The sequence below is a fragment of the Pyrus communis genome, chromosome 7 (assembly GCF_963583255.1).
Source record: "Pyrus communis chromosome 7, drPyrComm1.1, whole genome shotgun sequence".
Lineage (NCBI taxonomy): Eukaryota > Viridiplantae > Streptophyta > Magnoliopsida > Rosales > Rosaceae > Pyrus > Pyrus communis.
In genome coordinates, this window is record NC_084809.1 from 18136595 (window position 1) to 18152036 (window position 15442).

Below are 15442 nucleotides of genomic sequence, written 5' to 3' on the forward strand. Positions count from 1 at the left end.
TGGGTGTTGCTTGGCTGGTTTTGGACCACACACACACCACACTCACTCACTCTCTCTCCCTGCCCTGTCCCGAGCCCTCTCTCTCTCCCATTCTTATTCTCTTTGTACGGATGACAACCAAAACCATCCAAACCTTCACAGATCGAGGAAACAAATTACATATTCGTGCTCGTGAGGTCCGTAGGAGTTCAACCATACCCATTTCAGGTAAAGATACCTTCGTTTTCACGTCGAACTCGGGATACCCCGATTTGATTACTGTTCATGCACACGTTAATTCTTGTGTTTTTGGGAATTTCAAGCTTGTAGGAAGCTTGGTGAGGTCCTTAGGAGGCTCGGGGTGGTTCGTTTGAAGGTTTTGGACGTCGGGATCGTGAGTTACAAGTTTGACTGGAGTTGGTGGTGTTTTTCCGTCGAGATTCCGTGGATTTTAGTGCTTGAAACTGGTATGGATTTGTTCCTTTTGTTGTAAGCTTCATTTTGGTACCAATTTTGTGAAATTTGGTTGAAAAACGAAGAAGATACAAGGTTTTAAAGTTTTCCCGATTTTCCGGCACCGTCGCCGGCGCCGGAGCTTCGCCGGAGAAGATGACGGAAAATTCCGTCAGTTTGGACAAAATATTCCTAACAGGGTTAACGGAATCCGTCAGATTTAACGGAATATTCCTGACGGCGTTAACTGACGCCGTCAGTGTGCCAGGCACGTGCCTTGGCCGGCGTGTGGGGGCGTGTGCGGCGTCCGAAAATTTTTCTAAAAATATGGGGATGTTCCTGAGGTTGAGTAGATTATGTTGGTGTTTTCATACACCCCATTTGAGCAATGTATGAGAAGTTATTTCGTGATGTTGGTTATGTGCTTTAAAATTAACGTTTTTATAGTTGTTTCGCATATAGGTGAGACCTATCTCGAGGACGAGCGTGGTCACTTGAGGCATGGGGGTTACGACCCTTATACATACCAGTGAGTGGGCTTTTGGTTTTCCGTGTATACCTATATACTTATACTTTTCCCAGAAAGTGAAATGAAACGTTTATTCGTTTATATGCCATGCTTATTGTTTGCCATTTATTTATGCATTATTAGCTGCATATAGATATATATGTGTTGGTGTTGTGGACGCACAGGTAAGTGCCAGGTAAGTTATGGTTTATGTTTATGTTCAGTAGTGATTTGAGATGCATAGAGAGCTCATAACTGCACCCCCGGTGTTAATGCTCCCGCCCAGAGTTGGGCACAGTCCTTCACGTGATGTTCACCTCCCACACCACACGCTTATCTTGGATCCAAGTTAGGTGCACAGTCCTGTCGTACAAACCACTTTAGGTGGTTCTGACTCGTAGGTGACCCGCGATTATTCGCCTAGCCTTCACATGATTGTAGCACTTGAGCGTACTTATATTACACCCAGTCATGTCGTACAGACCACTCTAGGTGGTTCCGACTCTTGTGCAGGTATAGTTAGTGAGATGGAGATTTGAGCTCTAGATTCAGCCATACAGGTCACGTTAGGTGACTCCGGCTGACAGATTACATAGCATTGATTGACATTACCTGAGCACTTGCATTTTACTTCGAGGCTTTTGGCATGGCATATTTCTGAGCATGACTTATATATATGTATATCCTATTTTTCTGGGAAGTATACAGGTTTTACGGCGAGGGGTTAGCCTTGTTTTTGCCCACTCACACTTTTTGTTTTGCGCCCCTCTAGGTTCTAGTAGGCGAGCACTTTTGGTGGCTCCCCAGAGGATTTCCCTGACATATCTGACAGATTATCACCAATGTAGGACCACCTTTGGGTGTGTTTTTGTAGTGTTGTTTCTTCCGGACTGCATTAGGTCTTCGTGCTCTGAACTTTGTTTTTCACACTTACACTTGCACATGTATGTTCTTACTTTGTGTAAAGCTGGTTTTTATTTATTCGTACTTTTATTATTACTTATTTAGCTTCCGCACTGTGCACATGGTTACGTCACTTCCACGTGACGCCCAGCATGCCCTGATCTCGATCGGGGTGTGTCATCACCCATCATGGGATTGCTCTAGCCCCCTTCTCGCTTAACTTCGAAGTTTCGATGAACTATGAAGCCAGTGAGCTCCCAAAAGGCCTCGTGCTAGGTAGGGATGGGAATATACATTTAAGGATCACTCTCCTGGGTGATGTGGGATGTTACAATCCACCCCCCTTGGGGGCCCAACGTCCTCGTCGGCACACACGTAGCCAGGGTTAGGCTCTGATACCAATTGTCACATCCCGGGCCGGGGCGGATCACTTCCCCGGCCCGCTACACCACCATAACACGATATTGTCCGCTTTGGGCTTACCATTCCCTCACGGTTTTGTTTTTGGGAACTCACGAGCAACTTCCCAATGGGTCACCCATCATGGGATTGCTCTAGCCCCCTTCTCGCTTAACTTCGGAGTTCCTACGGAACCCGAAGCCAGTGAGCTCTCAAAGGCATCGTGCTAGGTAGGGATGGGAATATACATTTAAGGATCACTCCCCTGGGCGATGTGGGATGTTACATACGGGGGTAAGTAGAGAGAGCTTAGGACACCTTATTTATACTAGAAAAACCTTCAGAGGTAGGGGAGAAAATCTCCTAAAATAAAACAAACTCCTAAACAATTAATGACACAAACTAGGAAAGAATCCTTCTTGGCTTGGGAAACACGTCATCTGTCTTGCAAGGCAGTTTTGGAGTCGATTTATCTTCTGGAAAATTCTGTAAAAATATGAGAAACGTAGCTTGATCTCTTATCTTTCCAAGCATATATTGCACGCCATTAGGAAAAATCGGGCAAAACTCCAAATCTTCATTCTCCCACAGCTGCGCAGTTCTGACGGGAAAACCATTTCAAGTTTTTGGCGGAAAGATATCATGTTGTTTTAACCGGCATCTACCGAGTTTTTATTATGTGAATTCCTTACCAACGTGCCCTTGTCTCCCATTGGACTAAATTTTACCGTATTGGTTTTTGTTGTGATATCAGGTGGCTGTAGTCTATGTTTATAAAAAGGAAATTTGTGAGTTTTGATGGATTTGCCGGACCAGTTAGTATGGGAGATCTTGAGCAGGATTAAGAAAACCACTGATCGAAACTCTGTTTCTTTGGCATCTAAGCGCATGCACGTATTGGATAACGAGCAGAGACAATCTCTTCGGGTTGGTTGTGGATTAGACCCTGCAAATGAAGCTTTGACATCTCTCTGCAGTAGGTTTGCTAACTTGACAAAGGTAGAGATAACTTATGCCGGTTGGATGTCCAAACTAGGAAAGCAGTTGGATCACCACGGGCTTCTCATTCTTTCCAACTACTGTCCTTCTATGGTGGATCTCACACTAAGCTACTGCATGTTCATCGGATGTGGGCATTCATCACTTGTCTTCTTGCTCAAAATTTTCAGCCTTGAAGTTGAATTTTACCTGAAGGGTAACTGGATGCGGCATATCATCTGTTGTTGTGGGCTGCAAGCAGGGTCATCTCTAAGATTTCGGAGGTCCTGTGTGAAATTTATAAAAAGGCTCTTTTTAAGATGGTTTTATTTTAATTTTATTTTTAATTAATTAATTAATTTATTTATATTTTTATTTATTTTTTAAATAGTTGGACAATGTATTGGTACTAGAAAGTAATAACTTAAATTAAAACAAACTTTAGGACTTACTGATTGTAAGTTTACAAATGTCATCAAATAATAAGTAAAAAAAGTTACAAACATAATGTGACATTCCACATCGCCCAGGGGAGTGATCCTTATATGTATATTCCCATCTCTACCTAGCATGAGGCCTTTTAGGAGCTCACTGGCTTCGGGTTCCATAGGAACTCCGAAGTTAAGCGAGTAGCGCGCGAAAACATTCCCAGGATGAGTGACCCATCTGAAAGTTCTCGTGTGAGTTCCCAGAAACAAAACCGTGAGGGCGTGGTCGGGGCCCAAAGCGGACAATATCGTGCTACGATGGAGTCGGGCCTGGGAAGTGGTCCCGTCCGAACCGGGATTGTGACATCCCACATCACCCAGGGGAGTGATCCTTATATGTATATTCCCATCTCTACCTAGCATGAGGCTTTTTGGGAGCCCACTGGCTTTGGGTTTCGTAGGAACTCCGAAGTTAAGCGAGAAGGGGGCTAGAGCAATCCCATGATGGGTGACCCACTAGGAAGTTGCTCGTGAGTTCCCAAAAACAAAACCGTGAGGGAATGGTAAGCCCAGAGCAGACAATATCGTGCTACGGTAGTGGAGCGGGCCCGGGAAGTGATCTGCCCCGGGCCGGGATGTGACACATAACCTTCACTAAGTAATCAAAAGCAGTTCAATCTTAAGCAATCAAATAAGAAAAAAAAGCTTCAAAATCTCAAACTTTAAAGTTTAACTTGAATATATAGCATTATTATATAATAAAATTGAAAAGAAAATTGGTTTTTAAGGTTTTATTGGCACTCCTAATATCGCATTGTGCACTGCAAATTTTTATATTTAGAAAGAAAAAAAAGTAACACTTATAAGAAGTGCACTATGAAATTTTGAAGTGCTAATATAAGTAATATTTTTAATATAATAATATTATCACATATAAATATAAGATACTAAAATGTTTTAGGGGCCCCTTCAAATTTAGGGGTTGCGCAATTGCACTTTTCGCTCCCCCTCAACGCCTTGTTGGGCTGCAAGAACCTCATTGTCCACCTTAGTCGATGCTTAAATATTAGTAGATTTGAGTGGCTTGAATATCTTGGAAAGCTTGAAACTCTCGAAGATCTCTCCAATAAAAATTGCAGAGCTACTGGGGAAGGTGATTTGCTTAAGCTATGATGCGAAAATTAACTTAACACACAAATTAACCCTCTTTTGACAATTGTAGTATATAAGTAAGTAGGGATCGTTCTTAAACCGGGGATTAGGAGGGATTGCTAAACACTTTAAACTGACTCAAATAACTAAAACTAAACTTTAAAACACTTAAGTCAACTTAAAAGACTCAAAACAAATTCACAAGACTCAAAATAAGCTAAAAACACTCAAAACTGCCTAAAAACACAAACTGGGCAGATTTGACTCTAAACACAAATTTGGACGAATTTTGGTTCTAACTTGACTCAAAACACTTGAAAACACAATCTAAAACATATTTTAACTAGTTAGACACTCTAACATAAAGGGGGATTTGGTTTTGGACGAAAATAAAGTAAACAAAAACAAGACTTCAACCTATGTAGATTTGCACGAATTGGTGAAATTAGGTGGATGGTAGGCTAGCTTGGAGGTCTTTCTCCACACTTGACATACTTGCATACAAAACAATCTCCAGTTGCTTATTCAATGAATCATGATGAAGGATTATTTTGGAAGATGACATGTTCATTTAAGCAACATCATTAGCATGCAATTAACAAATTAAAGGCGGAATCATGCTAGCATGCACTTAAAAACAAAACATTACCCATGAATGTTCAAAGCCTAGTAAAATGGTGAACCAATAATCAACTCAAAACAAAGTGAGTTGAAATATATACCTTTGTAGATTCCTCTTTGTATTTAAACAAAGGCTAATCACCCAAAGAGAGGGCCTTCATTCCTTGCATCTTAGATCTATGGATTTGGATGGATGAAAAAGGTTTCTCCAAAGTTCCCAAAATTGAGAACCTCTAATGATTCATCACCAAGGCATAATGAAGAAGAAATGAGTGACCTTGGAGGAGTTTGATTGCTAGATGATCCCTCCAAGGTGGCCGAAATTTTAGAGAGAAAGGAAAGCTTGTGTTCTCATCCTTTCCCCAAAAACAACCCTTAATGAATTTTAGGCTATAAAGTCCTTTATATAGTCCCTTCAAATAAGTGACCTAATGGACCAAAAGCCCTATTCTTCTAACATGGCCGGCCTATAGGGTTTATTGGGCTTTCAAGCCCTTTGCTTATTCAAGTTGTCATACAACTTGAGTTAATGGGCTTGACATTCAAATCCCATTGGGCCTTGCGGCCCAAAACTAACCCGAGGTCTTTAACGAACTTATTCGTTTGATTAATTAACATATTAATTAATCCTAGCCTTAGATAAATAATTAAACCATTTAATTATTCTTACTCATCTCCGTTGTTTCTTCAAACTCTACCTTACTCAGTGAACGATCCATTAGGTTCCTTTTAGCGAGGCAATGGGCGATTAAAACTCTTTCTAATCGATTGTGAATTGAAACTTACTTTCAATTCTCCCGTTAGTGATAATACACTTTTAGGGCTTCCACAAACCATGGTTGACGCCTAGCAGCATGTCATGGTTACCCAAGCTAATTAGAAGAGGTGGAGAACCTATTCAGTTTTAGGATTACAAATGCAATACGGTATTTCTCTAATACAATACTCTTGACCACATTGTTTGGTTTGATAGTTTATTCATGTCTACTATCCAATGTGAGTCTTGTGCTTATATGATTACCTTGAATGTGATTTGGAACACATTCCTAAATCTCATTCATACTTTGGCCAAAGATTCTTAATCATATCATAGAGTATTCTCCCTCAAACAGTTTGAAGGTTAGAGATCCCTTGTTGCGCATTCACTTGCCTCCATGGCTAAGTGGCTTAACCCCAACGATGCCGTGGACACCTTCCTGATGGAGTGACTTTGACATAATCAAAGATTAAGGACCTAACCACAAGACAACTGTGATGCCTCAGGTCAAAAGACTAATTTGCATTATCCCAACCATGAGTTCTCATGTGACATGAATATGAGAACTCTTCGTTGATTGTGTTCAGTGAACTCATTCTCTATTGAGCACCTACGTACTTGTCTTGATGTCACACACACCAATGACTCGAGACTAGTCACTCTCCCTGAGAGAAGACATAGCACGTACTGATCTTAACGGACTGTCAATGCCCAATTGACAATCCTATGATCAGGAATGTTTTAGGATGTGTCAACGAAAGAATGGTCTCATGAATCTAACTTCTTTAGATCGCATTCTTCCAATCACATATTCCTTGGACTTATCGTTTAAGCATATAACATTTATATGAGACGGCTCAAACAATAATCTTTGCCCTTTACATTTAAACTACATTAGTTTAACTTTGTGAAATGTCCGTAAAGTATCATCATATGATTGGTTTTAGGGCACATTTGCAACAATCTCCCACTTGCACTAGAGCCAATCAGCTTGGTTATCAGTGATGATACCTCTTCTGTAATTCATTTCATAAATGGCTGAGTAGTAGGCCTAAACAAGATGGATATCTATATGTTATCCATAGAAGCAACCTTGAGAATAACGACGTCACCATTATTCATGATTCCTAATCATGTGGTTCAGTCTCTCATTTGAGTTTGGACCTTGATGAGACCTTGATTCCCTGGCTTGAGCTATCGCCCCATTAGTGTCATACACTTTCTGGTTGGAACCGAATAGAGAGTTCATAAATGAACTTTCCCATCCAAACAACATTGTTGTAAACTTCTATATGGCAATATATTTTGCATTCATAATGGAACACACTAAAGTCATTACTTTAATGTTTCCATCCAAATATCTTTTTAGTCATAATAAAGAGATATCTGTTTATCTCTTCATTCATAATGAAGAAATATCCAATGATGGATTAGATTCATAATCTAATACATTTACGCTTCCATTACGTTACTCTAATTCTTTCTCAATTATTGAGTAATATATCCTTTAGTATTTCTCAAATACTCAAGGACTCACTTGACAGTTGCCATGGTTCTGATCCTGGGCTTGCACTGATATTGTCTTGTACCTTTCTAGGTACATCTTATATCAATGTTTTTCATACAATATGAAATACATAAATCACCTTTCTGCTTATGCATAAAGGATTCTATTTACGCATTATTTCTTTGGGAGTCAAAGGGTACATTCCCTTTGAGAAGAACAACTTCCTAGTCTCACTAGAATTGTCATTCTAATTGAAGTTTATCATCAAATGAGAAACTTCCTAGCATCTCTTGTCTATTTTAGGGATTGATATAATCCAATTATATCTTGAAATATATCATTATAGATTTCCATTCCATTATATAGACTAAATCTCCCATATACATTCTATCGTTATAGAATAACTTTAACGAAGAAGTACTCTTTTCATTTCCAAAAATTAATATATCATATATATATTTTTAAATTTAGGAATACGATTAACTCCCACTAATCTTTTGTAAACCTAGTAAACAAAAGATTCATTTACATCTTTATGAGAAATCAAACAATTGATCTTTTCACATAAGACGCTTATAGCTCCCACTAGCTTGTTAAGATCCATGATGGATGGATCTCTACAACTAACCTGTCTTGTGATTTATAGTTTTAGACATATATTATCAAGACTATCTTAATAATGGTTTCGGAAACCCATATTATGTCCAAACATTAAATCACCATTTAGTTGTAGCTAGCAATCTTCGAATTAATTGAAACCAAGACTACGTCGAAGATGGTTTCTTCAAAGTTGATAGGAGCATATTTAGGCGACTTACTTAGCTTGTTTTCGTGCATCTATGTTGTTAATTCATAGTTGTTTTAGTAGTTTAAGCCATTTTCGTGTGTTTTTAGGTTCATATGGCTAAGGAAGCAAAAAGATGCATTTTGGAGCATTTTGGAGCAAAATTGGGCTTGGAATGGATAGCATATGCTTGGACCCAAAGTGTTGGACGAATTTGAAAGCCTTGTATGCACTTTGGACATAAAACAAAGGGCCTAGCCCAATCAAACAATCCTTTGAGCCATGCAAAACCTCTAGCCCAATCAACAACCCTTAGCCACATGCATTCACATGCATCACAACCCCAAAACCATCAAGAAACACCATTCACACACACATGCACTTACTCTTTCATCATTGTACCACCATTCACACACACATGCACTTATTCTTTCATTATTGCACCACCATTCACACACACATGCACTTACTCTTTCATCATTGTACCACCATTCACACACACATGCACTTACTCTTTCATCATTGCACCACCAATTCAACACATGCATTCACACACCAACAACCTAGCTCTTTTTCCATCATTATTTCATCCACATGCACTCTCAATCATAACAACCACATTCACTCTTAAACAATCACCCACATATTCTCCCATTCCCCCTATAAATACCCTTGCATTCATTCATTCAAGGATCATCTCAATTTCCATTGTACATACCACAACACAAACACACACCATCTTCACATCCTGAAATTCCCTTCCTTGCCGTGGGTTTCTTTCCATTTTCTATCTTTCCTCATCCATTCCCATAATTCCCCAATCCATTCAACACACCAACAACATCCCTTAGACCTTGTGCCATAATAAAGAGGAAGAGAAGAGGGCCTAAACGTTCATACAATTCAAGTTTGAGTTGTTGGAATGTTTGGGTGTTTCTTTGATTTCAATGTTTAAATTCAATTCTCTTTGTTTTGTACGCATGAGGAATGGAAGAGAAGAGTGCCTAAACGTTCATACAATTCAAGTTTGAGTTGTTGGAATGTTTAGGTGTTTCTTTGATTTCAAAGTTATGAGGAACTAAAAACCCCCTTTAGTTAGGGGGTGATTCGAAACTATGTTTATATTTGCAATATGAATTGATTAACTTTCGTTGGAATTTCATAAGTTGTGGATTCAATTTGTTTAACCGTTTGATTGATAACTTATTTATGAATGTTTATTAAGAATGCGCGCTTAATTTTCATGCATAAATATGACGCTAGAATATAAGTGAATTTCACCTAATCGTTATGAACTTATATTCACAAGTAGTGGAGGTTGCTTATAAACAATCGTGTTAAACGAATTCTTGGCATAAGTTTCATGCGTATTCCATAGTAACGAATGCCTCGTCAATACTTATAGTTTTCATAATGCTTAATGATCTTTGATTGTATCTTTATTGTGCTTTTCACGTAAAGGACTTTTGGAGAATGTGGTGAATTGCGTTGCACTAACCCATCCAATTTATTAACTTAAGGAGAACTTGACGGTTAATTTAAGCGGACCTAATTAACCCGGGGTGTTGAGTTTCATAATTTATCGAAAAACCAACTGAGAATCAATCTTGTATGCAAGTGTAACATGTGTGGAGAAGAACCCCTTGGCTATTCCATCATCCATATTTTCATCACATTCATATTTACGTTTTGCCTTTAATTACAATTTGTGCAATTTAGTTAATTTCGTCAAATCAAACCCCCCCTTTACTTTCTTGTTCTTTAGTGCTTAGAATCTGTTTAGTTTATGTTTTAAAGTATTTTTGAATTCTTTGAGTCTAGTATAGTGTTTTAAACTTTATTTTACGTTTTTGAATCAGTTCCAAGTGATTAACAATCCCTCCTAATCCCCGGTCCAGAACGATCCCTACTTATACTTATACTACAAATCGACAAAAAGAGGGTTTAATTTGTGTGCGCATAAATCACGCATCAAATTTTGGCGCCGTTGCCGGGGATTAGCAAATTTGCTAATCTCTTGGATTGTTTGTTTCTGTTATGTATTTTAGTTTTAGTTTTTTGATTTGTGTTTTGTTTGTTGAATTCAAATACTAGAGAAGAACAACATGTCACTTGATAATGCTTCTCTTTTGTCACAGCTCATGGAAAGGTCCCAAATGCAAAGCGTTGGTACATTTGATCTTCAATCAAGGAATAACGTGTTTTCCAATACTTACAATTCGGATTGGAGTGATCATTCAAACTCTATGTGGTGGGAACCTCAACATGTGCAACAAGAAGGATATTGGCCGCCACATGAGGAGTTCTATTCAACGCCTATGCAGCCACCACAACCTCATATTCAATATGCCCAACCAAACTCAAGTTCGTCAATAGATTATAATCAAAAGCTTAATGAATTAATTTGTTTGGTGCAGGGCTCACAAAATCAAGACAATGAGGCTCAACAAGAAGGATATTGGCAGCCACCATACGAGGAGTTCTATTCAACGCCTATACAGCCACCACATGACACACCTCGACCCAGAAAGTCCACTTGGACCCTGAATCGAGTTGTGCTGGCCGACACCTGGAAGGTGACGAAGCCATAAAATGTGATAGTGTAAACAAAAGTGAATAAATTTGAATCTAAAAGTGTCTAAGTACTAGAGTGCGCTACGAGTGGGAGCGAACCCATTTCACGCGCGATTTCAGAGCATAAGTAAGGTACAGTAGTGTGGGTAAGAATCATACCCTCAGAAATATCCAACAATACTAAGATTCGCCACAGATTCTTGTCGATACAAACTCAGCAACTAAAACCTGGAGGGCACCAAACATAAGGTGTGAGTAAGCAATAAAACCAAGCTTCCCAAAGTTATTACCTCTCTAAAAGTAATGCCCCTAAATGTAAAACCCGTATCGTTTTCCATAAGACAGTACAACATATATGCATATATCCAAACCATACTCAGAAATGACTAAAACCACGGTTTGCCATCAACTCCACCATACATTAATAAGTAGGCCAAATGAACTAAATCAATACAAGGTGATATATCAGTCAGAGTCATCTAAAATGACATGTACAACTTATCCATATTTCATCAATCATGGCTAGCATATAAGTCGGAGTCACCTATAGTGACCTGTACGACTTATTCATATCTCATCAATCCTGGCTAGCATATAAGTCGGAGTCACCTATAGTGACCTGTGCGACTTATCCATATCTCATCAATCCTGGCTAGCATATAAGTCGGAGTCACCTATAGTGACCTGTACGACTTATCCATATCTCATCAATCCTGGCTAGCATATAAGTCGGAGTCACCTATAGTGACCTGTACGACTTATCCATATCTCATCAATCCTGGCTAGCATATAAGTCGGAGTCACCTATAGTGACCTGTACGACTTATCCATATCTCATCAATCCTGGCTAGCATATAAGTCGGAGTCACCTATAGTGACCTGTGCGACTTATCCATATCTCATCAATCCTGGCTAGCATATAAGTCGGAGTCACCTATAGTGACCTGTACGACTTATCCATATCTCATCAATCCTGGCTAGCATATAAGTCGGAGTCACCTATAGTGACCTGTACGACTTATCCATATCTCATCAATCCTGGCTAGCCAATAGCTCAATAAGTATACCTGCACACGAGTCGGAACCACCTCAAGTGGTCTGTACGACAGGACTGGATGTAAATAAGTGCTACGATCACGTGAAGACTGGGCGAATAATCGCGGGTCACCTACGAGTCGGAACCACCTAAAGTGGTCTGTACGACAGGACTGTGCACCTACCTTGAATCCAAGGTGAGTGTAAGGTGCGGGAGGTGAACATCACGTGAAGGACTGTGCCCTGGCCACGGGCGGGAGCACTAACACCGGGGTGCAAGTTTATGAGCTATGCTATATCTCAACACAATCGTACTCACTACCATCACTAACATCAACATGTACTCACCTGAAGCTTACCTGGTTGTCCTGCGTCCACCTTTGCACTTGAAAGCATTCCCAATAATTATATGCAAGTATAATACATATGAATATACCATGATGCAATCTAACCCTCAACCATGTTGTAGCATTTTCAATTATAAACTATATAGTGTGAAATGTACAATCAATAACGTTCTACTCCCGAACTACTTATTTTCAAGGATAATTATCCATAATAACCCAATTAACACTAATTAACTAACTAATTCACAAAACTAAAACTTGTCTTTATCAATTTCCTTCGCATTACTCAATTTCCCAAACAAGGCTTTTGTCTCAAATATTTTATGGCTGCATCTAACGTCTCGTTAGACTGCCCACGTACCCTAAACAGGGATCAAGCCATTCGTAGTTCACAATACTTCAAGCATTCACAATAATTATATATGAAAGTAATATGCCTAATCAATTTAAAAGTGTCGATAGAACTCTCAACAATATGTACGATAAAAAGGAAAAGATCCACTCACCAGGAGTCCACGCTATGATTCTTTAGCGCACGCATCGAGACGTCCTGAATGATTGGTCCCTGTGACCAATTATCAAATCACATCTCAGAACTCTTATCCGTAGAATATGTAATTCACATAAAACACAACCTCAACGACATTCTAAAATAGTTTGAGACCCATTGACCACAAGGCAACCGTCGATCTTTGATCGACGGTAGGATTTACAACCCTGTATAACTTGACCCAGAAGATCCGCATATCAGATTTCCAATCCGCAATTCCTAACGATCCACAATATGTTTCTACAATAACATATTAAAATTTCATTACGATCCAACGGTCGGATCTCCGCCACTTACCTAAAACAAGTGGCCGTGAACATTTATTTTATTAACTTACAAATCCAATTCAGGAAGATCCGTAAGTCGGATTCCCGATCCATAAATTCCTATGATCTTTAAATATTACGTATTATAATGTATCCAATTTTGGTGACGATCCAACGGTCGGATCGTCGATTCACATTTTTATCAAGTAACGTATCGTAACAAATTTAGGTTCCAATGATCAACCTACGTCATTCAAATAACGAAACTGAATTCAAGACATTCGACATAGCCTAAAAATAGCATTGGCGGCTCACTGGCCACGCGCCGCCGCATGGGCCGCCGCGGGTGGCGGTCGGCCGCCCCGACTCGCCGGAAAATTCAACTATTTTCAAAAATTCTCAAACTTCACAGAAATGAAGATCTCAGTGAGTGGAGCAACTTTCATACCTGCCACGAAGTCCAAAAGTGGACGGAAGATGGTCAATTTTGCCCACAAAGCCGGCGGGTGCCTAAAACTTCCCGATGCCGATTCGTCGTCTACGGTGGTCCAACGGGATCAAGGTTGGTCGGGTTTTGCTCCTGGGATGATGGGCTACAAAGCCCAAGTGGTGGCATCGGCCATCGCTTTGCCGATTTGCCGGAAAATCGAAAAGGGTGGCCGGAGCACCATTGATTTTCGTCAACTTTCGTGGTCTCAAACCGCCTCATACCATGGTTAATCAAGGTGGTTCTTGGGTGGGTTTTGTAGAGGGGAATGAGACCTTCAAGATGGTGGTGGTGGCATCGAAAAACTCCACCGGAGTTGGCCGGAATCGGCCTTGGAAAATGGATGGTCGTGCATGTCGGGTCACGGTTTTGGGGGGAGTTTTCCCCTTTTTTTTTTTTTTTTTTTTTTCTTTTTCTTTTCCTCTTTCTTTTTGATTGGCTGCCAACTTTACTTCCTCTTTCCTCCCTCCATTTTCTAATTGGGCTTCCCCCCACAAAGTGGAGATTTAATTTAAATAAACATTAAACCTTGAATAACCAATTTCGAACGTCCGTAACTATACCGTTATAATCCGGACTCGCAAACAGCTTTCGCTTATACGTTCGTACCAATGAGTACTACGAGGATATGCTAAAAGAATAAGTTCCACATCTCTCAAATCGATGGTCTACGGAAGTCAAAGTCCTTGCCTCTAGGGCAATTTCGTAAATTCACGCTTTTAAAATAAAATAAAAACGTAAAATTTGGAACGGGTTGTCACAATCTACCCACCTTAAGAAAATTTCGTCCTCGAAATTTAAAATCATCAATCCAAAGTAGAATACTCAAAATCAAAGAGATATGTATGTAAATACATACACGAGGAAGACACAAAGTGATAGCGACTACATAAAAGAGGATGACATTCTGTCACGATCGGAGTGTAGTGACTCTTCTTTCATGCCTCCAAATTCCTACTATCCTCTCATAAATGTGTTCAAAGTGTAACACACTTCGAAATTAAGCATGTAATATTTTTGGGTCAAGCCCAAACAACCATTAACGAATTAAATAAGTAAGTACAAATATTAACGTAGAATAATCTACTTGTTTACTTGCTTAACAACCCAACGAATAAGTTATTAATATTACGGTCTGCACCCCGTAAAACCGACAATTCACTGTTGTCTTGATAAGCAAGTAACAATTCCCGAGAGTGCAATATTATCATCTTGTCCCTCAATGGGAAATACACATACAAGCCTCGATCGTACTCATTCACTACCTTCCGAGGCACATCGTCAATAACATAAATTTTCTACGTCACAATCTCAATCAAATATTTGGTCGCAATAATCTGCTGTAAATCACAAGCTGCACATACAATATTTGTATTATATTTCGAAGGATATCATACTCCTAAACAGGAATGTAATCGTAGTTGCCCATAATTCTAACAAAAGTAAGCGTCCAATAAATATGGCTGTGCGTAAAATCTCCATACATCAACTCCAATGATATCATAGTTAACCTGAATTTGTAACTGTGGTTACAAGTGACTAGAATGGAAATAAGGATATACTGCAACCATACTACTAGTGGGACAAACAAGATGCAACTCGTCCACAAAGGTCTGAGTAACTCATTTCAAACTAATCGTTAATTTAGGGGTAGAAATGCAATACTAAACAACTTCTAATACTCAAGCCTTCATAACGACTTCCAAAGGCTTGG

General features: G+C 39.5%; 1 pseudogene; it reads left to right on the plus strand.

The window, feature by feature from the left end:
• The first annotated feature begins 3040 nt into the window (after window positions 1-3040).
• Window positions 3041-15442, plus strand: part of LOC137740653 (F-box/LRR-repeat protein 14-like) — a 45559-nt pseudogene continuing 33157 nt past the window's right edge.